This window comes from Culex quinquefasciatus, chromosome 3 (genome assembly GCF_015732765.1).
Source record: "Culex quinquefasciatus strain JHB chromosome 3, VPISU_Cqui_1.0_pri_paternal, whole genome shotgun sequence".
Taxonomy (NCBI): domain Eukaryota; kingdom Metazoa; phylum Arthropoda; class Insecta; order Diptera; family Culicidae; genus Culex; species Culex quinquefasciatus.
In genome coordinates, this window is record NC_051863.1 from 159,349,407 (window position 1) to 159,366,264 (window position 16,858).

Sequence of the window (16,858 nt, forward strand, 5' to 3'; positions counted from 1 at the left end):
TCAAAAGTTCTTAAAAACAAACCAAAGCCTATTCCTCCTCTTATTGTTGAGGATTCTCCTTTGATTACATCCGAGGAAAAGGCAAATGCACTTGGGCTTCATTTTGTTAGTTCACATAATCTTGGCGCTTCCATGACCAGCCGTAAAGAAACATCAGTTGCCAATAGTATTTCAACAATCAATGACTCTACCTTTGAATTTCCTGCAGATTCCCATGTTTCTGGTGAGGAAGTCAAAGTTGCAGTTAAACAAATGAAAATATGAAAGCTCCTGGCTTTGATAACATTTTAATCTAGTGTTGAAAAAACAGAGTGATCAGTTCTTTCAACATCTAGCCAATATTTTCAATAAATGTTTGCAACTTGGTTACTTCCCCACCAATTGGAAGCTGGGCAAAGTCATACCAATTTTGAAGCCTCAAAAGATCCAACATCGCCAACAAGTTATCGTCCCATTAGTCTTTTGAGTAGTCTGTCCAAACTCTTTGAGAAGGTCATCTATTCAAGGCTTTTGGATTTTACCAACGATAATAATATAATTTTGAATGAGCAGTTTGGCTTCCGAAAGGGACATAATACTGCTCATCAGCTTACGAGAGTAACTAAAATCATCAAGCAGAACAAGCTTGAGTCTAAATCAACTGCTATGGCTTTGTTGGATGTTGAGAAGGCTTTTGACAATGTTTGGCATGATGGTTTGATACATAAACTGTATTTATACGGTTTTCCAATGTATCTTATCAAAATTATCCAGCACTATCTTTCGGAGAGATCGTTCAGGGTTTTTCTGAATGGGATTGCTTCTGGATTATTCAACATTGATGCTGGGGTTCCCAAGGAAGTATTCTTGGCCCACTTCTGTACAATATTTTTACATCTGATTTGCCTACTCTTCCTGGTAATGGTGTGTTGTCACTTTTTGCTGATGACACTGCCGTTATTTATAAGGGTAAAATAACCAGATATTTAGTTGGCCGTCTTCAGAAGGGTCTTGACGTTCTTTCCGAATACTTTGGCGACTGGAAAATTCGCATAAATGCAGCCAAAACTCAAACCATCATTTTTCCACTTTCCAAATCGGCCCGATTTGTCCCAAAGGATGATGTTTTGATTAAAATGAATGATGTTTCAATACCCTGGTCAAAGGAAGTTGTCTATTTAGGTCTCATACTTGACTCGAAACTATTGTTTCGGCAGCATGTAGATAAAATATTGAACAAGTGCAGCATTCTCATCAGGTGTTTGTATCCTTTAATTAACAGAAAATCAAAGCTATCTTTGAAAAATAAGCTAGCAGTTTACAAACAAATAATTTACCCCGTTATTGAGTATGCAGTACCTGTTTGGGAGTGTTGCGCTAGAACTCATAAATTGAAGCTCCAGCGTGTCCAAAACAAGGTACTCAAAATGGTTTTGAATGTTCCTGGCTGGACAAGATCAAGTGAGGTTCATGAATTAGCAGAAGTAAAAATGTTGGATCAGAAGATTCAAGAAAAATGTTTGAAATTCAGGGAAAAATGTGCTATATCTGAATACCCCTTGATTCAAGGATTGGTTTAGTTTATGGTAAGATTAAGTTAGTTTTAGGTTAGGTTATGTTTTCTTAATTTTTTTCTCTTCATTGTACCTAGTGTTACAAAAATGATAAATCATATACTTTTAAAGTTATGAATATGAACAGTGTTTAAATCACGAAAAGCAAACTAAAGCTGAAGAGCCACAGCTGACCACTTATTATGTAAACCAAATGTAATTATTATAAGAAAGATTCAATCAAGTATATTTAATTCAAAAAAAAAAAAAAATACATCAGTTGACCATTGTTCATGTAATTTCAAGAAATGAAAGTTTTCCGGATAATTAAATTTTCACTATTTAATGAGCTTTGTTCCATGAAGCGCCTGTATTTTAAATCCAGCCTTTTTATGTCTACATCTGTTATGAAATCATTATTGAAAACTTCACGCACTCTGAAGTAATTTACGAAGTTCTGGTTTTCTCGCAGATGATTAGGCCGATGCAAATATTTAAAAAAGTTTTTGTCCCTCGGCCCTGGCCGAGGTCAAGGGGGAAAAAAAATAAAAAAAAATAAAAATTTAAATAACAAGCCATAGTCTTCACATTTAAATGAAAAAAGTGTTTTAAAATGCATTTTACACTAGTTCAGTTGTTTTGCAATCATTAGTTTTCAAAAAATCTAAGATCTGTCAAAAACAAAAATTGTATCGAAAAAGATTTTGCATCGAAAATTTTCAAAAATCTTAAGATTTTTAATAAACCCAAACATGCTAAAAATGATTTTAAACGCAGGAGAATGTATTTTAATTTGATTTTAGCGGGTTGCACTTGAATTTTCATTGAAATTTTGAAGTTTATTGTAAAAATATTTTTTTTGCCCCCTGATTTTTCGGGCCAATATTGAAGGGGGGGGGGGGGGGTGACAAAAACTTTAAAAAATATTTGTACCAGCCTTAATAGATCGATGGCAAGAAATCGGTCGAGGTCAGAAATTGATCAGAAGCTGTCTAAGTACTGTCGTCCCGTTTCACTTTAATTACACCGAGGAAACTGAAAAAAAAGTTGGATTTCTCAATATTACACAGCAAGTAGCCACCCTGTTCAGATCAACAATGCATTCGACGACTTGTTGATAACACCTCTTTCCGAAAAAATTAAGACTTAGCAACACAATTCACTCTCCCTTCTGACATTATCGATTAGATCCGCAAACAGTCAACCTTTGTACCGCGACGATTTGGGAAGCACTCGGTCAAGGTCCGAGGTCACGTAGATTAAAACCCAGCCGGTGACGAGCACCGATTCCACAAATTGGCCGGTTAAACTCGCGTGCCGCTCACATGGAGATTAGGTACGATTTAAAAGAAATTAACATATTAAATCAAAATGACTCACGCAAATCGTCTCGCCCGCAGAACACTGACTTGGAGTATGGCCGGGAACCAACTGACTCACGAGGCTGCCAAAGATTGAGACCTGAGGAAGCACGCCTGAGTGTTATCGTGAGTGGCCCCAAAAAGTATACCAAACCAACACCGTGGTGATAACGGACACCATGGCGGTTGTGTGTTCTCTCAGAGTACTCAGCGACTCGTTGCATTTTGTGCCAGGTTGACGTTTACCCTATTGGCTCAGGCTATCGGCCACAGTTGCATTGGAGTAGATTGCCGTAGCGAGGCGGGTTTATCTTGGTCAATTCTTTTGTGTAATTTGTTTTGGGATCACTTTTATCAGGAGGAAAGACGCAATCGATATTTTGGGGAATTTTCGGGACGGGTTTGATTAGGGAGCAGGAGCAAAGTTTGGCAGTGTAAGGCTGGCTTAGTTTTTAGTTTCGGTACGGCGTAATGTATCAATTTTAGTACCTTTTGATCTATTTTTGGAAATTGTTGTGGGTAATTCTCTACCAACTCACACGAAATCGGGAAAAGTTGCCCCGACCCCTCTTCGATTTGCGTGAAACTTTGTCCTAAGGGGTAACTTTTGTCCCTGATCACGAAACCGAGGTCCGTTTTTTGATATCTCGTGACGGAGGGGCGGTACGACCCCTTCCATTTTTGAACATGCGAAAAAGAGGTGTTTTTCAACAATTTGCAGCCTGAAACGGTGAGGAGATAGAAATTTGGTGTCAAAGGGACTTTTATGTAAAATTAGACGCCCGATTTGATGGCGTACTCAGAATTCCGAATAAACGTATTTTTCATCGAAAAAAACACTAAAAAAGTTTTAAAAATTCTCCCGTTTTCCGTTACTCGACTGTAAAAAATTTTGGAACATGTCATTTTATGGGAAATTTAATGTACTTTTCGAATCTACATTGTCCCAGAAGGGTTATTTTTTCATTTAGAACAAAATTTTTCATTTTAAAATTTCGTGTTTTTTCTAACTTTGCAGGGTTATTTTTTAGAGTGTAACAATGTTCTACAAAGTTGTAGAGCAGACAATTACAAAAATTTTGATATGTAGACATAAGGGGTTTGCTAATCAACATCACGAGTTATCGCGATTTCACGAAAAAAAGTTTTGAAAAAGTTACTTTTTGCATTTCTTTTTGTTTCGTCGTCCGTGTCTGTCGCGGGTGACCATGAACGGCCATGATCGATGACGACCAACTTTTTCAAAACTTTTTTTCGTAAAATCGCGATAACTCATGATGTTTATAAGCAAACCCCTTATGTCTATATATCAAAATTTTTGTAATTGTCTGCTTTACAACTTTGTAGAACATTGTTACACTCTAAAAAATAACCTTGCAAAGTTAGAAAAAACACGAAATTTTAAAATGAAAAATTTTGTTCTAAATGAAAAAACTAACTTAATCCACCTATGTGGTTGATGCCTTCCTCACTTTTTACCAACAATGGGTAATATGAGTGGTTTGGACACATATTTCAGCTATTTTTTTTAGGTCCAGAAAAATAAGTACACAGATATAACTTAAGTTGTCATAACTCGGAACAGGGTTGCCAGATTTTCTATTATATGGACTCGTTGGAAAGGTCTCTTGATTACCTAACCAACGATGGAACGGATGATGGATCCGCACATCGTTTACAAACATTTAAGTGAGATCCGGCTTCAAAAAAGTACATAAATATCACTTAAGTGGTCATAACTCGAGACAGGGTTGCCAGATCTTCGATGTTGTGAACTCGTTGGAAAGGTCTCTTGATTACCTAACCAACGATGGAACGGATGATGGATCCGCACATCGTTTACAAACATTTAAGTGAGATCCGGCTTCAAAAAAAGTACATAAATATCACTTAAGTGGTCATAACTCGAGACAGGATTGCCAGATCTTCAATGTTGTGGACTCGTTGGAAAGGTCTCTTGATTATCTAATCAACGATGGGTCGGATGATGGATCCGGACATCGTTTACATGCATTTAAGTGAGACCCGGCTTCAAAAAAGTTCATAAATATCACTCAAGTGGTCATAACTCGAGACAGGGTTGCCAGATCTTCGATGTTTTGAACTCGATGGGAAGGTCTTTTAATAACCTAACCAACGATGGGTCGGATACTGGATCCGGACATAGTTTACATACATTTAAGTGAGATCCGGCTTCAAAAAAGTACATCAATATCACTTAAGTGGCCATATCTCGAGACAGGGTTGCCAGATCTTCAATGTTTTGGACTCGTTGAAAAGGTCTTTTGATTACCTAACCAACGATGGGTCGGATATTGGATCCGGACATAGTTTACATACATTTTAGTGAGATCCGGATATATATGAAAACACATTTTTATACATAACTTTTGAACTACTTATTGAAACTTCAATCTGTATAAAACTCGATCTATGGGACCCTAAACCAAGTCGAATGCAACAAGTTCGGGTCAAATCGGTTCAGCCAGTGCCGAGAAACATGAGCTAGTTTGTTGGTCACATACATACATACACACACACATACACACAGACATTTGTTCAGTTTTCGATTCTGAGTCGATATGTATACATGAAGGTTGGTCTACGATGTTTTTATACAAAGTTCATTTTTAGAGCAGGATTATAGCCTTACCTCAGTGAGGAAGGCAAAACAATTTAAATAACATCGAAAATCTTTCAACGTAGATTTTTTGGTGGATTTTGATGAACACTACCCTAAATGCCAATAGTTTGAAAATTGACCCAATCTCACCCTTTAGAGGGGGTGATATTGGGTCAAATGAAACTAAAATGATGCTCAAATTCAACGACATGGTAAAAACAAGTCATCCAACAGTGTTTCTTGTTCGAGGGAATCGTATTGTCATGCTACAATGTTTGAAGTGGACAATTCAAACATTTGGGTAGTTTTCGAACAATTCCAACAAAAATATTAGAAAAATGATTTTTCGAGAGGTCATTTTTGACAAAAAAAAAACGTACCTTAACTTAAGACCTGGGTGCTGAAAAGACAGAATGCGTAACGTGATTTCCGAATGATCTCAACTGCTCCTCACTGAAACAACTGCACTAAAGCTATAAACATAAACAAAGTAGAAGGCTTTGTTCAAGCTCAAGCGTGACATATTTTTTGCTGCTGAAGTGACTCGTTTTGAAACATTTTGCATGGATCTGATGATATTAAAGTTTACGCAGAAAAATTAAGTTCTTCGTGCTTTTTTTGTACGTAAACTAAACAATGGGTGGCCAAAAGAGTCCTTCTTTGTTTTCAACGTGATGAAATATTGCGTCAGAAGTAGGGGAATTTTGTGAATCAGAAGAGCAACCGGATGGAAGTTACGAGATTATGTATCTTTGAAGCGCAGTGATAATAAAGGAGTAAGATTATTCAATGTTATTTGGCAGGTACCATTCACAGTTACTGATAATTCGTCGTAAACAATTCGTAAACATAGGTTTTGAGTGAGACATAGCTCTAATGAAAAAGTTAGCGACGAATTATGGCAATCTCGATTTCATCTCTTTTCTTAAGATTGACTCAAGACCTCGACGCCCTCGACTTTTTTATTCCTGACAAAATAAACTATAGATCGATTACAATACTTGCCACTTCTTGGCATCATTTCTCAAACAGTAAATTGGTTCCGCTTTGACAGTTCTAAATTGAGGCCGCTTTGCGGACAACTATTCTGCACCCAGCTTAAGACAGCTGCCAAAATAACAGGATTTGTTCCAGGAACGAGATTTTTTCAGCGAAGTCATTTTAAGATGTCCCCTACACAACCATTTTAACAGAATTAAGTTTCATTGAGGAGAACCTGAGAAATGGCAAAATCCATAAAAAAAAACACTTTGACCCAATCTCACCCCCAGACCCAATGTCACCCTCACTGACGGTAGTTGAAAAAGGCCACACAAATTAACAAATGTTTTTTTTTCAATATTTCATCACTGCCATCTTGGATTTAAAAATGATAAATCACTTTAGCGTAGCTAAGACAGCGATTTTTTTTTTCATTCCATTACACCGACCAACAAAAATTTCTGCGCATGCTCAATTCGAGGGGAAGCATAATGTTTTAGGTCCCCAGAAACACGTGAACTTTGAATTTTTTTTTTCTAAAATAACGTCATGATTCGAAATCTGGACACTTAGTAGCAGATCATTTTTGTAATAGCTCTGAGAAAAATCATGTAATAAGTTGGAAATGTAGAAATATCATTAGGATGTAGTATAAACAGTCAATTTTAACAGTATATATGCAAAATATTCTTTTCTAACAATTTTTCATCAAAATTTTAAAATTAAAATGATTGGTTGTGCTTCGAATCCCGGACACTGATAAAAGCTGATTCAAATTCCGGACACTCAATTTTGTTTATATGAATCGCACAAATTTGGACTGAAATTTAGCATTCTTTTCGTCTCAAATTATCTGTTAACATCAAAACAATCCATATTTTGTTTAAAAATTGTCTAGAATTTAGGGAAATCAAAACCATAAATTTCTGTTTTGCCCTGCCACTAATTAAATATTTCAGAGAAATGATTCACAGTTTTGGTAAACTCATATTTTTATTTTATTGCATTGTTTTGGTATGACTTGAAATGAAAGCTGATGTTAGAATTCATCAATCGACGTCGTCGTGCTATCTTGTCACACCCGCCATTTTGACGTTCCAAGAAAAACGCGTTTTAATATTTGACCTTAAAAAACAAAAACGAAAGCACGAAATGTAAACAATAGATAACACATTTTGTTTGGCTGACCATTATGTGCATTGCCCCAAAGTTTGGTTGAAGTTGGAAACTGGAGTCCCGAGTTATAATAGAGCTTTATGACGTTTCATTAACTTGTACGTGCGTCAAACGCGTTCTGACCTGAAATCCCTTTGGCCAGTTGTCGCACTTACGTCAATTTTCAGAGAGTGACAAGATAGCACGACAAGATTAAAACTTCTTTCATATATAAAGTGACAAAAATGCACCGAGAATATCTCAAGATTGAAATCGAATTTTGGGGATCTGTGAAGGTCAAAAGGTGAGGCATTGTGAGCTGCACGAAATGGCGTTCTTGACTCAATTTGGCCCAAAATGCACGTACGACAAGATAGCACGACGGCGACGAAATAACACAAATAATTGATAACACATGATGAAGTGTCTGGGTTTCGAAGCGTCCGGGAATTCGAAAAAACGAAGTTGACTTTATAGCTGTCGGCCACCATTGCTAGTACCAACCACTAGTGTCTTCCTTTTATCTACAAGGACTTCGCCGCCCTGGGCTCCTAAGTGTATGAAAGTATGGCACGGAGCGACGGCGCCGAATACCCATATTTACACAAAGAATTTTAGAGCGCCCGCCGCGGGGAATTCGAAGCATGACGTTATTTATGCAAGGCCGAATGGTTTTTCTCCAATGTTTGTATTAAGAATTAGTGCTGTGCTCTCTAATATGATTCGGAAAGCCACTTGAAAATTAAAAATAAAACGGAAAAAATGCTTTGAAAGTCTAATTATTTAATTTATTATGTTTGCAGACCTCAGCTAAATGTTATGAAACACTGCAGGACGAAGAAACGATGTGCTATGGATTTTCCATTGTTTTGAGTTGTAATTTTTGAAATGGCTTATATTTTTTAATTAGCAGGTGTTTTAATTTTAATTTTAATATTTTACTCTTTGTATTGATATTAGTTTTGATACTATACGATAAGCTAATACTAATGGCTGTTTTCAAATCAAGATGTTTACAACACACATGAAATTAATGAAAATAACTAGACTAATCTGAAAACATAAATAGGAAAGAACGTAAAGCTTTTATGCAATCCCTCAATTATTTTTTTTAAGAAAGATGAGTTCCAGTCACTCGATTCAATTTTAAATGACAACAAACGTTTATAACTCGTTTGTTTGCCTCAAATTACATCAAACCTAGGGGTTTAACTTTCTGCCTCCTTCTGATTGCTTAACTGGCTCCGATAACGACTCATTTCGATGACTGATAGGTTTTATCTACAAACCCCTTGTGAACGCCACGACGGTGACGGTTGCGTTTCTTTATCTCCAAATCATCGTCGCCGCTATTCGACGTAAAATGTACGCGACAAAGTCAGCTGGATAGGTCAAATCACGGTAATTACCCCTGTTTGAAACAAGCGGCACAAAGTTGATTTAACTTACTATTTCGAGTTAATACGCTCGTGTCTACGGCGTTTGGGATTGATCAACTGAACAAAAGTTTTGCACGGGCTATTTTTGGCACCGATTTGAAGGTCGCAGCGCCATAGGGACGTGGCGTTACATCGTGCTGCCACCTGGTTTTTTTAAGCGCAAGAGTGGAAAAGTGCTGAGTCATCGTCTAAAAATAGACGGCGTCCTATCTCGCCCAGCAAAATGAAGTCGATAAAGTAGACGGTTTCGATGAGAAAAAGTGGAAAATGTGGTCTAAAAATAGCGACGCCATCCCCCTATAAACCAAGCGCGACACAATTAATAAGTGAGAGATAAGAGAAAGGCGAAATTGGCTGTGTTTTAATTGGACGAGATTTTTCAGCGAAAGCTCCTGCCGAGTTGCTGTCATGCCAGCGCTTGTCGCCTTCGATAGCTCAGTTGGTAGAGCGGTGGACTGTAGAGAAGAGAGACCCGCGGGTCTCTGTTAGTAGTAATCCATAGGTCGCTGGTTCAAATCCGGCTCGAAGGAGTGTCGAAATTTTTTTGTATGTGCTCAAAGGACTTTAGATGAATGTGTGTGTCTTTTAAAACAAAGTAATTAAACCAACATTTAATATTATTTGTATTGTTTTGTGTTTTTGTGTTCATTCTTTTGATTGCAATGTTCACTTAACTGCATATTTCACTTTATCATAACTCCTATTGTGCTTCTTAGTGTTTCTCACATTTCAGATTATTAGGCTTTGTTTTCACTGTTTTGTGTATAAAATTAAATGCTATGCAACTAAGTAGCAAGAAACTGCGTTCAATTAAAAGTCATGATTAGCGAACAGCGTGAAATTAGTGAAATTTGGTATTTAATTTCCGTGATTGTTCGATTAATTTTCTAAAATCGATACAAATCAACAAAATTCAAAAAATACCAAAAAGCTTTTAATTTGAGTAAATTTTATTAGTTGTAAAGCGTGATAATAACAATTGAAAAAGGAAAACTTACATTTAAACAAATTTGTAACAAGATTTACCTTTAATAACTTGATAAATAAATAAGAAAAGAAGATAAATTGTGGATACAACAAATAAGCATTTAGAGATCGCAATGTGCAGCATGGATTAAACTTGGTTGATTCAAGATATTTTTTTTATCTTAAATTCTGGCCTTCGAATAATAATTAAGATTTTTTAAGTCCCATGAAATTTTCATGAGAAACTTTTGTTAATTAATTTTTTATTCAATTTTAAAGATTTTGCCATAGGTCATATTTTTGCACTTTGTTTTCTAAAGCGAAACTTTTAAAGGCAGACAAATTGTTTGGTTTTACTATAAATGATCGCTTTAGTTCCATTCGGTAGATGATTTCATGTTCAGATCATACGTAGGGGAAATTCTAGTATGTTTGGCAGGTTAAGCACTCACACCTTACTTCATCCAATTTGCTAATTTTCTCTATTTAAACAATTAATTTTGCAAAACTTTTGATAGAAACTTGCTTGCTCACTTCTTATTGAGCTATTAAAAGGAACAAAGAAATTGTGTATTTAGATTGGTGTAATAAGTGAAGAAAATTTATTGCTAAATTAAAAATATAATCAACTATAGTTAAAAGAGTACTTTCTGTAAGTTTTTCAAGGTTATTTTAACATTTTTTTAGTTCCGTGAATTTTCGTGAAATTTGGAGTTTTGGAATTATGGTCCCCGTGAAAATTGCAATTTTTGAGCGTGAAAAATCACTAAGCATAGTCATGATATTTCTTGCATCTTTATTTTGCCTCAAAACCATAAACCACGTGAACACTTTAGGGGAACAGTTCTCTCAGATTTCGATCATTCGATTTTTTTTTGTATTTTTAATCCGACTGAATCTTTTTTGGTGCCTTTAGTATGCCCAAAGAAGCCATTTTGCATCATTAGTTTGTTCATATAATTTTCCATACAAATTTGGCAGCTGGCCATACAAAAATAATGTATGAAAATTCAAAAATCTGTATCTTTTGAAGGAATTATTTGATCGATTTGGTGTCTTCGGCAAAGTTGTAGGTATGGATATGAACTACACTGAAAAAAAAATGATACACGGTAAAATTTTTTTGATGATTTTTTATTTAACCTTTTGTCACTAAAACTTGATTTGCAAAAAAACGCAATTTTTATTTTTTTATTTTTTTATATGTTTTAGAGGACATCAAATGCCAACTTTGACCGAGTTATGAATTTTTGAATCAATACTGATTTTTTCAAAAAATCGAAAAAAAATTCGATGTTTAATCAAATTTGCAATCAAAAAGTGCTTTAGTGAATTTTTGATAAAGTGCACCGTTTTCAAGTTAAGGCCACTTTTAAGTAACTTTCTGGAAAATAGTCGCAGTTTTTCATTTATCAAAATAAGTGCACATGTTTGCCCACTTTTGAAAAAAATCTTTTTGAACAGCTGACAAAAATTCTCTATATTTTGATTTTTTGAACTTTGTTGATACGACCCTCAGTTGCTGAGATATTGCCATGCAAAGGTTTAAAAATATGAAAATTGTTTTTTTCTAAGTCTCACCCAAACAACCCACCGTTTTCTAATGCTGATTTCTCTGCAACTAATGGTCCAAAGTGGTACGAAAACCGAGAAAAAACATCACTGTTTACACGAAATTTGATTTCAGATTCGGATTCAGCGGCCAAAATTACTATAAGAAAGCATACCCTGACCTTTGCGACACATGCTTGCAACATCGTGTAGTTAGTAGGCCTTGCTTCTGAATTCTGAGAAATTTTGAAAATTAGCACTTTTTTCTCACTAAAACTCAAATATCTCGGCTCTAGAGTGTCGAAATTACATTTTCTCAGAGGTAAAAATGTTTGCCATAAAATTGTCTACAAGCTGTATGTATTGGTTTTACTGGGAAAAATAGGATACCCTAAATTAAATGAGCATTTCTGATTTTTTTTTCGAAAAAATGCGATTTTTTTCGACATAAATCCGCCTGGGAGAGTCCAAAAACTTGGACTTTGGTCCAATATTGATAGTGCATCTTAATCTACTGACAAAAACCTATCGTTTGAAGATAATACTCACCAGATCGAATCAGTTTTTGTATTGATTCCAAGCGATTTTAGAAAATTTGTTCAAAAAAGTGACTTTTCTCAGTTAATCGATTAGGGGGTGCAAGAAAGTATTTTATTATTTTTCTTGTCTAAGAAAACATTGTTCCTAACATCATAACCTATCATTTAAGAAGTGAGCACCTGAAATTCCTCGACATGACCTCAAAATGGGACAGGCTAATGAAACATTCGTAAAATTTTCCGATCTTTTCGAAAAAAATATCTTCAAAATTTTTAAACCAAGACTAACATTTAAAAGAGCGTTATATTGAATATTTGGCCCTTTTGAATTGTTAGTCTTGATTTAATTTTTTTGAAAATATTGTTTTCGAAGAGATCGGAAAATTTCACGAATGTTTTATATTTTAACATTATAAATTGGACCATTAGTTGCTGAGATATCGACGTTAAAAAATGGTGGGTTGTTTGGGTGAGACTTGAAAATCATCAATTTTCATGTTTTTAAACCTTTGCATGGCAATATTTCAGCAACTAAGGGTCGTAACAACAAAGTTCAAGAAAGCAAAATATAGAGAATTTTCTCAGCTTTTCAAAAATATTTTTTCAAAAGTGGGCAAACATGTGCACTAATTTAAATTAAAGAAAAACTTCGACTATTTTGAAAAAAGTTACCTATAAATGGCCTTAACTTGAAAACGGTGCACTTTATCAAAATTTCACTGAAGTACTTTTTGATTGCAAATTTGGCGGTTGTCGACGCTCCATACAAAAAATATTTCTTGGAAATTGTATGGGGGGTTTAGAATTCGTTCATATTTGTTTTTTTTTTAAATCAAAAATAAACATATTGCGGCCACCCGACCAAAAACCAAAAAAACAATAAAACGGATAATATACATTTCAAATGGAAAATTGCCTTAAAGAAGGCAACAAACACTAATAAGTTTTTCTCAGAATACTTGATTCGCGCTAATAGCCGAATTGTCTATTATATGCATTGTGATGGAAAATTGGCGGCTTCGAACCATTACTAACTTTTTGGTGATGAAACTTGAAACATGAAAGTTAACTTAAACTTATGAAAAATTAAGCATGAAATTGCTCATCAGCTACTGCAAAACCACTGAAAGTGTAGGTTAACAATCTTGTTTGTGTTTCGTTACATTTTTGCTCGCTTTCCACTCTAAATCTTCTCTCGTGACAATTCTCACAAAAAAAAACTCTCCTCGATTGCCCGTACTGATCGTTTGACGTAAACTTTGAATGTTGCCTCTTAGCGAATAGACGTCAACAATTCTGCATCATTTATCACATGTTTCACGTTTCACGGGTCAATATTTACCGATTTTTTCGTCACGACGATTCTGCCAACGACCTTTCAAGTGTGCTTCACTTATGAATGAATCTCAACCGGTATGAGCGTGGTGCGGGTTTGCTTTCTTTTCGATAAAAATAAGTTCCAACCAGCTTCTCTCCCCTACCGGGCAGCATTTGCGTTAATTTAGAACGATCTCTTTCTAAATTAACCACGCGCGCGCGTTCGAACTAACAAGCAATGTTGGCTCACCGGCCTCCACTAGAATACTGCCGTATTACGGCGGGTAATGTTGTCCCACACAGTCTAGGGAATGACTTGCGTGTTTAGAAAGTGTCCCAATTGTTGAACTAATAATTTATTATTTTGTTTATATTTCAATAATTTTTATTGCAATGCTTACAAAATTAACAAAAAAAACTTATAATTCAAGTTAAGCCAATTATAGAGCCACCCACCCTATAATCACACTTGACAGGGGGTTTCACGCGTGCGCCTTTGTAATCTCTGGCGCATGTGAGACACGGACGCTTGGAAAATTGGGGTGAATACATGGCTTATCAGAAATTGATTTGGAAGTTCAATTGAAATACATAGCGTTAACCGTCGTAAATAACTTTCGGTGGATTTTGGTTTGTTTTGACTTGAAAGCGTAGAAGGTTCGATTTATCAAATGCATTGTTTCGTCACGTTTGTTACGTAAGGTGTTGGGAGTCTAGAAATTTCCAGAAAACTATTGATAACAATTGGATTATCGGATTTAAACTATAAAAATAAGATAAATACTGCTCCATTTGTCAGAATTATTTCTGTTTTTTGTTCCTTATCTATCTCAATGAAAATGCTTATGATTTCCCTACTTTCCATTCAAATTTAATATTATGGGCTTCTTTGTGGGAATAAGCACATCCAATAAATTTTAACGAAAAAGATGTACGGTGTACAATATTGTAAAGGTAAAAATTCTTAAAAATAGAATTTTAATATCGTAAAATTATACAAAATAATTTATTTTTACAGTTCGAAAAAAAAACTATTAGAATCATAAAGACAACGGTAGTGTGTGTTGGAATTGTAACGAGTTCAAATTGTGTTTCTTTTGAAGGTCTTTCGTTTACTCGGTGCCACCGCAATGGCTGCCTAACCTAAGGCGTATAGATTTTATGGCTTCTTTCTGTGATTAAAAATGTTGCAAACTATAGCAAATAAAATGCATTTAAAAAAACGTTTATTCATTGAAAAGGAACTGTACCACGACCTAGGGACCATCCATAAACAACGTGGACACTTTTTGTTGAAATTTCAAACCCCCAACCTCCCCCTCGTGGACAATTTCCATACAAAACAAATATTTTCAAATACATTCTGAGGAATTCATTTTTTTAGTTTTTTTTGTTTAAAATTCCTCAATTATTCATTGGAATCTTTTAAGTAACAGTTTAGGAAACTAATCAAATAATGTGTTGCATGTATCAAAGTAAGAAAAATAAGACAAAAAAGAACTTTGTAGAAAGTTGCAAATTTCTAAATATTTTGAAATTAAAGGTTCAATAGATGTTTTGAATATGTGGGATTTCTTCAGAAATTTAAAACATAAAATAATAGTAGTTTATGCAACAAGTTGCAAAAAGAGGATTTTTTCAGCACGAGTCGTACATTTATCCAACGAGGTTCACCGAGTTGGATAAATACGAAGAGTGCTGAAAAAATCAAGATTTGCAACGAGTTCCATACAACATTTTTTGCAATTCCAAAAAATACATACTGAATGAAATTTTAAGTAAAATTTTCATGTATTTTGTTAATAAATCGTTTAAATCAAAATAATGTTGAAAAGTGTTACTTTTCAAAACAAGTGCTGAAAAGTTCAACTTTTCAGCACCCATTTGAGTGCTGAAAAGTAGAACTTTTCAGTATTTATTTTGAAAAGTGTTGCTATTCGATTCTGTTATTTTTGGTACAGAAAAGTAGGCTATTTCGTCGTTCAAGAATGACAGGAAAAGTAAGTAGTTTCACGACGGAATTGCAAAAATATATTTTCACAAAAATTATAAGATTATTACATCCTTCTTGTGTACAAATAGCGTCTGCTTTCAATCTCAAACCTGCAAAAAGTCGGTTTTATCGGCTAAATCCAAGCTAAATCAGTGTAGACGGCTGATATTTGCACACAAAGAAAAATGTAATACTGCATTAATTCATGCTAAAATTATATATTAGTACGGTTTTATGATTTTAAGTTCTGAATAAATCTCACGTATTCAAAAAATTGATTGAAACTAAATTATTAAAAATTTTAGCAATTCGCAACCTTTTACGAAGTCGTTTCTTGTCTTATGTTGCACATTGTGACAAGGGGAAAACCACTCTGCTCATTGCCCTTGAGTAGGCTGAGCCCTAAATTTGCCCAAATGTGCCCGAAAGTGCCCAATTGAGCCCTGAGGCCAAGAAAAAAAAACAGGACGGTACATACACAGCAAATAATGTAGTAATCCAGCTGCATGTAAAAGGCCTGAGTGTAAAATAAGTTTTGCATCATTTGATGAAATTCTGTGTAATATTACACCCTGAAATATGTAGCCCATCAGTATGGGAAACCTACTTGACCGAAATGTCAAGCTGACATATACGTTTATCCTTTTCATATTTCATCGGTCTGATGGCCGAGCGGGATAAGGCGCCAGTCCTTATTGTAGGTGCTGGGTTTGAGTCCCGTCGGTTGCTACTTTTTTTTTTGTTTTTACAATAATTGTACATGCAGCGTGTAATATTAAGTTTCTTTTTTGACGAAGGTTATGTGCATGCTTTTGCATGCAATTTTACCATCGGAGTTTTTGCTGTGTAGTAAACGTGTTCCAATGGTGTTTATAAGGGTTTCAATCCTGTCAGTGTTGAGTCTACGGTTTTGCAGAGAAGAAATTAGTTACCCTCTTTTAGTCTACTGAAACAATTGGTAAGAAGCATTTTATGAACTATAGAATGAAATTAATGCAATGTTCCAATTATGTAATCTTTCAATTTTCACTAAACCGAAATGAAAACTTGGTGCATTCTGCAATGCACATAAATCGACGATCTAATTCAAAAATTTAAGTTCATATGTTAACAAATGCTGAGCAATGAAACAATACACAGCGACAATTGAAATACGTTACAAAATATTGGCAAATAAAAAAATGAATCTCTCTCAAAGCCGAAATTGACAATTTAAAAATTTAGTTTCAACCGAACTAATTATCCTAAACGTCATGGTTTGAAAAATAACTATTCTTTGATTTCAATATGGTTTATGAACTGAATGTTCAAATTTATATTAATTTAAGATTTTTCACTGTTGAAGAATCAATGTTTCGATTTTACACGATCTACACAATTTCAACAAAAAAATCACGACAA

General features: G+C 34.9%; 1 protein-coding gene and 1 non-coding gene across 5 annotated transcripts in view; one reads left to right on the forward strand and one right to left on the reverse strand.

Moving 5' to 3' along the window:
• LOC6054491 (2-acylglycerol O-acyltransferase 2) overlaps positions 1 to 13,723 on the reverse strand; it is a 36,257-nt gene extending 22,534 nt beyond the window's left edge. For 2 of the 4 annotated variants that reach the window (XM_038260610.1, XM_038260611.1), the window contains exon 1: positions 2,913 to 3,015. The gene's annotated coding sequence lies outside the window, so the exon portion shown is untranslated. Of the gene's footprint in view, positions 1 to 2,912; positions 3,016 to 13,489 lie in introns of those variants that run through there. The other 2 variants (XM_038260609.1, XM_038260608.1) reach the window with 2 other exon arrangements.
• On the forward strand, positions 9,516 to 9,621 carry Trnay-gua. Its single transcript has 2 exons — positions 9,516 to 9,552; positions 9,586 to 9,621. It is a non-coding gene; the product is annotated as a tRNA-Tyr (tRNA).
• Positions 13,724 to 16,858: the final 3,135 nt, after the last annotated feature.